This window comes from Triticum dicoccoides, chromosome 7B (genome assembly GCF_002162155.2).
Source record: "Triticum dicoccoides isolate Atlit2015 ecotype Zavitan chromosome 7B, WEW_v2.0, whole genome shotgun sequence".
NCBI classification, from domain to species: domain Eukaryota; kingdom Viridiplantae; phylum Streptophyta; class Magnoliopsida; order Poales; family Poaceae; genus Triticum; species Triticum dicoccoides.
Window position 1 is genome coordinate 630,101,220 of NC_041393.1, and position 10,678 is coordinate 630,111,897.

The 10,678-nt window shown below is 44.0% G+C and overlaps 1 long non-coding RNA gene across 1 annotated transcript in view; it reads left to right on the forward strand.

Annotated features, from left to right (window-relative positions):
• Window positions 1-848: 848 nt before the first annotated feature.
• LOC119337244 overlaps window positions 849-10,678 on the forward strand; it is a 16,425-nt gene continuing 6,595 nt past the window's right edge. Inside the window, exons 1-2 of the long non-coding RNA XR_005163107.1 lie at window positions 849-945; window positions 2,896-2,899. This is a non-coding gene — a long non-coding RNA (uncharacterized LOC119337244). The remainder of the gene's footprint in view (window positions 946-2,895; window positions 2,900-10,678) is intronic.

Sequence of the window (10,678 nt, forward strand, 5' to 3'; positions counted from 1 at the left end):
GATGAGGATAATATTAATATCTTTTTTGATGATAATTTCAAGAGAAATATTTTACAAACTCCTATCATTAATGCTAATATGGACAATACTTTATGTTGGATTCACACTCCTAATGCAGAGTGTACCACTAAAAGTGCTTATAAAGCTTTGATGCAGGAGGCACATCCCATGTTACAATCTCAAAGTCACACTATTTCAGATTCTGAAATTTCTATTCTCAATCAGGTTTAGAAAAGCAAAAACCTGGCTCCAAGAGTCAAAACCTTTGCATGGAGAATTCTAAGAAGAGCTTTAGCTTCAGGGCTTAGGGGATCCAGGTATTCTACTCACCTTAAAAAGGAATGTTGCAGGTGTGGCGAGGCGGAGACAGACTTGCAGCTTCTCTTTACTTGCAATTTCACTAGAGCTATTTGGTTCCTATTTGGTCTTAAGTCTGATGAGTTCAATCATAACTTATATCCTTCTGATGTGATTCAAAGGATTTTATCTTCTCATCATGCTGACTTAGATCTGGATACCAGTTTCACGTTGCTTTGGAATATTTGGAAAGCGGGGAATGATCTTCTTTTTAATAAGAAAAAATGGAGTATTATGCAGGTTATATATGCTACAAACACTATGCTAAATGCGGAGTTGATAGAGGAGAAGGCGGCGGCCCACATCAACCCTGCAAACAATAATATTTCTCCTTTTCACGTTCAAAATATACAGTTCCAAAATGCAGGTCTTTTGGCGTACAGTGATGCTGCGTACAATCCAGAAATTGCAAAAGAAGAAGCTGGTCTTGGAGTTTTTCTTAGAAATGATAGTAACAACCATACTGTATTTGTTCAAGCTGCTGCAAAAAAGTTTGCTCTGTTTTGCAGGCTGAAGCTATTGGATTATCACTGTCGGCTGAGGTGGTTAAAGCTCTAGGATGGAATACTGCTATTTTCTTATCTGATTGTACACTAGTAGAAAAACACCTAATAGTCCCGGTTCGTAAGGGCCTTTAGTCCCGGTTCATGAACCAGGACTAATGGGTGGTTACTAATACCTCCACCCATTAGTCCCGGTTCAAACACGAACCGGGACCAATGTGCCACCACGTGGCCCTGTGCGCCGAGCCTAGTCAGGGGGCCTTTGCTCCCGGTTGGTGGTACCAACCGGGACCAAAAGGCATCCACGCGTCAGCATTCCAGTGGCTGGGGTCTTTGTTTTTTTTGAAAGAAGGGGGAGGGGGTTGGGGGTTTTGGGGGGTTAATTTAGGTGTTTCATATATTGTGTTAGCTAGCTAATTAATAGAGAGAAGTGTCCTCTCTTATGTCCGTGCTTGGTCGACGCTGCGTACTATATATACATAAGTGATCGAGAGAACCATTGAGTACAGAAGTTCATCATGCATAGCGAGAGAAGTGATCGATCGACCTCTCCTTGTCCGAGAGATTGGTCGAACAACAAGTTTTCGTATATCACGTATCCGACACTATATATACATGTACAATATGTATAAGATATAAGATCTCTTAATTACAATCCCCTTGCAATTGAAATCAATTTGCACATGGTATTCTCCGGCTTTATTGATGACGTGGTCAAGAAAGAATCCCGCCAATTCCTCTTGAATTGCTTTCATGCGATCTGGTTCTAGGAGTTCATTCCGCATCTGCCACGTCTAGTTTGAAGAAGGGGGGTTAATTAATACATATATATGAATGAAACTCAACAGAAATGATGGTGTAATAAAATGAAATTGTGAATATTATTGCTTACGCACTTCATATTGTCTTTTAGAGTAGCCCCGCTTGTTTTTCAAAGTCGCGTTGTGGATGAACTCGCACACGTAGTATCCACAGAAATCATTCCCTTCTTCCTGCCACAGGCACTTTACGAGAAATAGAGGTCAATCAAACTGATAATGAAGCATTATAAATGGCATTGATGAAGGTATAGCTATAGAATCAACGGGAGATGCGCGCAACTAGCTAGCCAGTAGTACTTACTTTCGGGTATGTATATCGCAGCTCCTTTGGCAGTCCCGGAGCTTCTGCGGTGAACTGTTTCCAAACCCTGCAAGACAAAGAAAATAATAATTATTACTTGAGATATCAGGAAATGAACAAAAAGTTGCCGATATGGTGCGATAATGATCGATTGAACTTACTTGTTGAGCAATTCAGTCATGTCCGCATAGGTTTTGGGATCTTTCCGTCTCGAGTCTAAGACGGTTACTAGTCCCCGCTCAAGCTTAAACTCCAGAAGAACATAGTGGTACCTGCGCACGCATGCATAACTCATCAATTACATTACTATAACATCGCTCGAGTAATAAGGGAAACCGAATATGCACACGGCAGTAACACTCTCTTGCCGTTGTAAGGAAAGAGTATGGTATCTTTGTTTTGATTTTTTATCAACGATCGTAGCAAGTTGTCCTCGACCTCTTTGACGTCCTTTTTAACCAGAAATTCATCTATGATATTTGTGTTAATGAACCCAATATCATAAATTTCTTGTTTTTTGCACTCGACGATCTTCAATCTGCATAATATATTGAGGATAATTAATTATAAATACATGAAATAAAAGAGCCGAGCTATATATAGAGACTTAATGACAGAAATGGTACTTACAGACAGTAGCAAAAGACCATTAGTTTATCAAGGGCCTTTTGATTGAAGAACGCGAAGAACTCATCAAATGGAACAGTCAACGGATCATTTGTAACGAGGTCATGCTCCTCTTTAATATTCAGATACAAAGCATTCGTACCCCCAGACTCTCTGCAGGTTTCCATGTACCAATTATGGAATCTTCGCATCATTGTTGTTAGAGATTTTTCGTCTTTGACAAGAGGCTTCCCGTACTCGTATCTGTGTTCTTCCACCTCCAAGAAATCAGGAAGTTGATCGTCAGGCAGGTAATCTGCAAGATTGCCATAACCGGCCACCGTCCCCGGAGCATTAGACACATTGAGCGGGGGGCACGATTGCTGTGCTTGTTCGCCGAGATGGGCAATTTTTTCCCCTTTGCTCGCTCTTTTAACCTTTTAGCACTGACAGTAGTTCCCGACCGCTGGGTTTGGAGATATGTCTGTTCAGTAATGCGCTCATAGTTGGTTTTCGGTGGAGACTTTGGTGGTTTCCTCAGGGCATCGATAGTACGCTTTGCTTTCATCGGATCTACCTTCTCCTCCGGAGGTGGATGTCTCTTTGCTTTCACCCCTTCAAAGAACTCCTTCACGTGGGTCCGCACAATCCTATCGTTTTCCTCCTCGGTCCTCTTGTAGGGTAACTTCTCTAGAGGCTTGAGAGGTGGACCGTAACTGTATTGCCTCCCGCCTCTGGTTGTGCTGCTAGACGCCGGAGCAGACGGAGCGGCTTCGGCGTCTGTCTTCTTTCGTGCTTGCTTACAAGGCGGAGGAGAAGGAGTACGACGCGCCGGAGCAGCCGGGGAGGCGGCGGGTCTCTTCCGCCCTTGCTGGCGAGGCGGAGAAGGAGGAGGCTGCTGGCTGCTCGGGAGCACCGGCGCAGGTGGAGAAGGAGGCGGAGTGCCGCCACGCGCTGGAGAAGGAGGCGGAGTGCCGCCACGCGTGCCCTGATCGTCACTCACCGGAGGAGGAGGCGGTGGAGGAGGAGGAGTGACCTGACTCGCCGGAGAGGAGGAGGAGGCGGAGGCGTCCAGTTCGAAAGGTTGATGAGCTCCTTCCGCCATAGGCATGGAGTCTTCAGAGCAGAACCCAGCCTAGTCTCCCCTTCACCGGTAGGGTGGTCAAGCAGGAGGTCCTCAAATCCCTCCATTATTTCATCCACCATCACCTTAGCATATCCTTCTGGAATCGGCCGGTAGTGATAAGTTTCTCCGGATCCAGTAGGATAAACAGAGCCAACAGCCGCCTTGACCTTCAAATTCATCCATCGCGCCATAATGTGGCAATGTTGAGACTCCGTGATAGCATCCACGAGATAGCTGGCAGGAGCCGTCAAGACATGCTCCGGGTGAAGCAGCTCGGTGGAAGCCAAGCTGCTTCTCCGCTGAGATGGCGGGGTAGCTTCGGGGGAAGCTTCGGCAGGTCGTTTGCTGCGATCTGCTGCTTCTTGTTCCTCTTCTTGTTCCTCTAGCCCCATTACCCTTTCGTGCAGCGCCTGCAGTTGGCCCCTGCTCTAGTTTCTTCCTCCTCTCATGGGTTTTGTAACCCCCTGCGTCCGGAAAACCAACCTTCCACGGAATGGAGCCTGGCGTGCCTCGTGTCCGTCCAGGGTGCTCAGGATTCCTGAGGGCCATTGTGAGCTCGTCCTTCTCCCTGTCTAGTACAAACGTCCCTTTCTGCGCTGCATTGATATAGTGTCGAAGGTTCTTGACTGGTAGTTCCAGTTGCTCGTCCGTCCAACGGCACATCCCTGATATAGGGTCCAAGGTTCCGCCAGCCCCGAAGAACCAAGTCCGGCAACGGTCTGGCCATCTCATTGTCTCTAGTTCGATCCCTTTTTCAAGCAGATCATTCTCCTCCTTGGACCACTTAGGCCAGGCTTTGAGGTAGCCACCTGACCCCGTGCGATGGTGAAGCTTCTTCTTCGCAGCATTTTCCTTGTTCGTCGCTGACATCTTCTTACTCTTTTCCGATGTCTTGTGGGCCACAAATGCGGGCCAGTGATCTTTGATCTTCTCATATTTGCCGATGAATTCTGGTGTCTTTTTTTCCCGACAAAATGGTTCAACTCTTTCCTCCACCTCCTGAATAGGGTTGCCATCTTCTTAAGAGCACAAGACTTGATTAATTGCTCTTTAACTGGCTTCTCCGGATCCTCCTCTGGCGGTAGGGTGAAATTTGCCTTCAGCTGAATCCAAAGATCTACTTTCTGCATATCATTGACATAAGACACCTCAGGGTCGTCCTTAGGTTTATACCATTGCTGGATGCTGATCGGGATCTTGTCCCTAACAAGAACCCCGCACTAAGCAGAAAATGTGTTCTTTGTCCGTATGGGTTCAATCGGTTCGCCGTCGGGCGCGATTTCTATGATCTCAAACCTTTCATCCGAGCTCAACTTTTTCTTCGGGCCTCGTCTCCTTACCGAAGTTGTGCTTGATCCGGAGGTCTAGAAATTAAAAGGAAGAAAGACGAGAGTAATTAATATGTGTACATATACCAAAACAATGAATGCATCAATTAACTAGTCAGCACGGGCTTAACTAACATATATATACCTGGCCGGACTCGGTTCGGTCACCAGAGCAGTCAGCACGGTCTCCTTCTTGTACCTCCATTGGGTCATCACCGGAGCCATCATGAACATAGCCCTCTTCTTGTACCGGCATTAATGGGCCGGAGCCATCATGAACATAGCCCTCTTCTTCACCTAGTCCTTCCTGACCAACGACATCGTTGAAAAATGACGCAATGACATCAGTTCCTTCTGCGATCATCTCCCCCAACATCGCTTCTGTTGCTTCGTCTCGGTAGTGCTCCATAGTTTCTGCAAATATTTACAACATGTCAATTATTATTCAAACATGGTACATATGGATATATATTAGTGGCAAACGTAGAACTAGCTAGCAAATCACAATAAGGAATCATGTTAGTGGCCTCGACGCTGCTTCTCTAGGGTTTGGGATCGCCTCGACACAACGCTTCAAGGGTTTGGGGTGGCCTCGACGACAACGCTCTTTTAACTTGGTAAATTTGGGTGGCCTCGAGAGTTTTGGTCGAGCGAGAGGGCCGAGGGGGGTGCTGCCGTTGTATAGGTTATCACGGTCGAGAGGGGGTATATATGTCGACCGCCCCTCATGTCAAAGTTATCTCGAGGGGGCGGCGAGGGCGAAGGCGAGCAGCCTGACGGCGACAGACCCGATAAAACATAAGAAAACGAAGAAGAAATAAAAAGAGGATAAGAAGAAAGGAATAGAGGAGAAGATCGAAGAAAAAAAGAAAAAAAAAGAGGAGAAGAAGAAAGGAATGGAGGAGAAGAAGAAAAAATAGAAAAATATTCTATTTTTTCTTCTTCTCCTCCATTCCTTTCTTCTTCTCCTCTTCCTTTTCTTCTTTTTTGTTCTTCTTATTTATTTCTCCTCTATTCCTTTGTTTCTTCTTCTCCCTCAAGAAAGGAAAATAATTAAGGAAAAGGAAGAAAAGATGAAGAAGGAAGAAGGAAGAAGAAGAAGAAAGGAATAGAGGACAAGAAGAAAAAATAGAATTTTGTTTCTATTTTTTCTTCTTCTCCTCTATTCCTTTCTTCTTCTCCTCTTCTTTTTCTTATTTTTTCTTCTTCTTATTTATTTCTCCTCTTCTTCCTCCCCTCTTCTTCTCCTTTCTTCTCTTCTTATTTTCCTTTTTCCTCTCAGTCTTTTTCTTCTTCTTCCTTTCCTAGCTAGATATATAATTTTTTTCTAAAAATTAAACTAATCTAAAATGTACTAAATCAGAGAACATATATAAATAAAACTTTTCTAAAAATCTAACTTTTGCATATATGTATACTTTAAAACATCATTACAATTGAAAAAATACATACATACATAAAAACATGTAAAAAATACATACATACATATATGAACAAACATAAAAAAATACATATATCTAAAAAATACATACATACATATATGAATATAAAAGAATATAAAAATAGCATGTATAACTAAAAAAATAGCACGGCGGCGGCGGGGCCGCAGAGGCGCCGTGCTCACAGAGGGAGGAGCGCGCGGCGGGCAGCGTCGGGGCGAGCAGGGGCGCGGGGAGTGGCGCGGCGATGGCGTCGGGGCAGGAGCAGCGCGCGGCCGGGCAGGGGCGGCGCGCGGGGAAGGTACGGCGCGCGGCGATGGCGACGGGCGAGGGCGCGGGCGACGGCGAGTGTGCGGGCGGCGACGACGACGGGCGCGGGCGACGGCGATGGCGACGGCGGGGGCGGCGGACGGCGTCGGGGTAGCCTGGCGGCGACGATGTGCTCGGCGTCGTTGGGGGGCAACTGTGGTGATCAACTCTGCAAAATTGCAAAGTGCTACTTATATACCACGAGCATTGGTCCCGGTTCATGGCACCAACCGGGACCAATGCCCCCTTTAATCCCGGTTGGTGCCACCAACTGGGACCAAAGGCCTCTTTTTCGGCAGCCCAAAGGGCGGGAAGCGGCGGCCTTTGGTACCGATTGGTGCCACCAATCGGGACCAATGCCTCCCCCTTTAGTCCCGATTGGTGCCACCAACCGGGACCAAAGGACCCTGTGCTGCCCGCGTCGGGGCCAAAGTTTAGTCCCACCTCGCTAGTTGAGAGGGGCGCGCAGTGGTTTATAAGCCCCACTTTAGCACCCCTCTCGAGCTCCTCTCCACCGTAGGCTTGCGAGCCTAATTGCTACTGCTTTGCCTGATGGGACTTCTCGGCCTACTGCGGGCCTGAATCCTGGCCCATGGTAGGGTTTCTAGTCGTATTCAGGCTGTGGGGGCCCAGTAGGATGCATTTTTTTTGTTTTCTTTCTTGTTTTATTTATTTTATTTTGTTTGTACTTACAACAAAATACTTATTGTTGCTATTTTTAATTATTTTCTATTTTTTGTTTTGTTTTCTGCATTATTTATTTTCTTTTGTTTTTTGCTTTATTTTTTAATTCTTTTTGCTTTTAGTTTTAGAAAAATTATAAACTTTCTGTTAGTGCCATTAGTTTTCAAATTTGAAAACACTTTTTTGTTTTTTTATTTTCTTTCTTGCTTTATTTATTTTATTTTGTTTGTACTTACAACAAAATACTTATTGTTGCTATTTTTAATTATTTTTTTGTTTTGTTTTCTGCATTATTTATTTTCTTTTGTTTTTTGCTTTATTTTTTAATTCTTTTTGCTTTTAGTTTTAGAAAAAATATAAACTTTCTGGTTGTGCCATTAGTTTTCAAATTTGAAAACACTTTTTTTGTATTTTTGTATTTTTTCTTGCTTTATTTATTTTATTTTGTTTCTACTTACGACAAAATACTTATTGTTGCTATTTTTAATTATTACGAGGGCCGAACCATAAGACATTAAAGCATTTCAAATGAACTATGAAAAAGTTGAAAGTTGGCATGGTATCATAAATTCACCCACATAGCATGTGCATGTACAAAACGGACAATGGTATCATACTCGTGTGTTACAAAGTTGGCATGGTATCATCATAATAGTTGCGGGAGAAAGTCTTCACTTTTTCTTCGCTTGTGTCATTTGCTTATTGCGCCGTAACCATGGATAATCTTCATCGCTTATCAGGATGCTGGGGTCAGCCTTGACTTTGAAGGGAGGAATTTCATGAAACTTTTCATAATCTTCAGACATGTCTATCTTGCCCTTCACTCCAACGATGTCCCTTTTTCCTGAAAGAACTATGTGGCGCTTTGGTTCATCGTATGATGTATTCGCTTCCTTATCTTTTCTTTTTCTCGGTCTAGTAGACATGTCCTTCACATATATAACCTGTGCCACATCATTGGCTAGGACGAACGGTTCGTCAGTGTACCCAAGATTTTTCAGATCCACTGTTGTCATTCCGTACTGTGGGTGTACCTGTACCCCGCCTCCTAACAGATTGACCCATTTGCACTTAAACAAAGGGACCTTAAAATCATGTCCGTAGTCAAGTTCCCATATGTCCACTATGTAACCATAATATGTGTCCTTTACCCTCTCGGTTGTTGCATCAAAGAGGACACCGCTATTTTGGTTGGTGCTCCTTTGATCTTGGTCAATCGTGTAAAATGTATTCCCATTTATCTCGTATGCTTTCCAAATCGTAACAGTCGAAAATGGTCCCCTGGACAACAAGTACAGATCATCAGAAACAGTGTTGTCACCTCTGAGACGTGTTTCCAACCAACTGCTGAAAGTCCTGATGTGTTCAATCGGTTCGCCGTCGGGCACGATTTCTATGATCTCAAACCTTTCATCCGAGCTCATCTTTTTCTTTGGGCCTCGTCTCCTTACCGAAGTTGTGCTCGATCCGGAGGGCTAAAAATTAAAAGGAAGAAAGACGAGAGTAATTGATATGTGTACATATACCAAAACAATGAATGCATCAATTAACTAGTCAGCACGGGCTTAACTAATATATATATACCTGGCCGGACTCGGTTCGGTCACCGGAGTAGTCAGCACGGTCTCCTTCTTGTACCTCCATTGGGTCATCACCGGAGCCATCATGAACATAGCCCTCTTCTTGTACCGGCATTAATGGGCCGGAGCCATCATGAACATAGCCCTCTTCTTCACCTAGTCCTTCCTGACCAACGACGTCGTTGAAAAATGACGCAATGGCATCAGTTCCTTCTGCGATCATCTCCCCCAACATCGCTTCTGTTGCTTCGTCTCGGTAGTGCTCCATAGTTTCTGCAAATATTTACAACATGTCAATTATTATTCAAACATGGTACAGATGGATATATATTAGTGGCAAACATAGAACTAGCTAGCTAAGCACAATAAGGAATCATGTTAGTGGCCTCGACGCAGCTTCTCTAGGGTTTGGGATCGCCTCGACACAACGCTTCAAGGGTTTGGGGTGGCCTCGACGACAACGCTCTTTTAACTTAGTAAATTTGGGTGGCCTCGAGAATTTTGGTCGAGCGACAGGGCCGAGGGGGGTGCTGCCGTTGTATAGGTTATCGGGGTCGAGAGGGGGTATATATATCGACCGCCCCTCATGTCGAAGTTATCTCGAGGGGGTGGCGAGGGCGAAGGCGAGCAGCCTGACGGTGACAGACTCGATAAAACATAAGAAAACGAAGAAGAAATAAAAAGAGGAGAAGAAGAAAGGAATAGAGGAGAAGATCGAAGAAAAAAAAGAAAAAAAAGAGGAGAAGAAGAAAGGAATAGAGGAGAAGAAGAAAAAATAGAAATATTTTTCTATTTTTTCTTCTTCTCCTCTATTCCTTTCTTCTTCTCCTCTTCCTTTTCTTCTTTTTTGTTCTTCTTATTTATTTCTCCTCTATTCCTTTGTTTATTCTTCTCCCTCGAGAAAGGAAAATAATTAAGGAAAAGGAAGAAAAGAGGAAGAAGGAAGAAGGAAGAAGAAGAAGAAAGGAATAGAGGACAAGAAGAAAAAATAGAATTTTTTTCTATTTTTTCTTCTTCTCCTCTATTCCTTTCTTCTTCTCCTCTTCTTTTTCTTCTTTTTTCTTCTTATTATTTATTTCTCCTCTTCTTCCTCCCCTCTTCTTCTCCTTTCTTCTCTTCTTATTTTCCTTTTTCCTCTCAGTCTTTTTCTTCTTCTTCCTTTCCTAGCTAGATATATAATTTTTTTCTAAAAATTAAACTAATCTAAAATATACTAAATCAGAGAACATATATAGATAAAACTTTTCTAAAAATCTAACTTTTGCATATATGTATACTTTAATACATCATTACAATTGAAAAAATACATACATACATAAAAAAACATGTAAAAATACATACATACATATATGAACAGACATAAAAAAATATATATATCTAAAAAATACATACATACATATATGAATCTAAAAACATATAAAAAATAGCATGTATAACTAAAAAAATAGCGCGGCGGTGGCGGGGCCGCAGAGGCGCGGTGCTCACAGAGGGAGGAGCGCGCGGCGGGCAACGTCGGGGTGAGCAGGGGCGCGGGGAGTGGCGTGGCGACGGCGTCGGGGCAGGAGCGGCGCGTGGCCGGGCAGGGGCGGCGCGCGGGGCAGGGACGGCGCGCAGCGATGGCGAC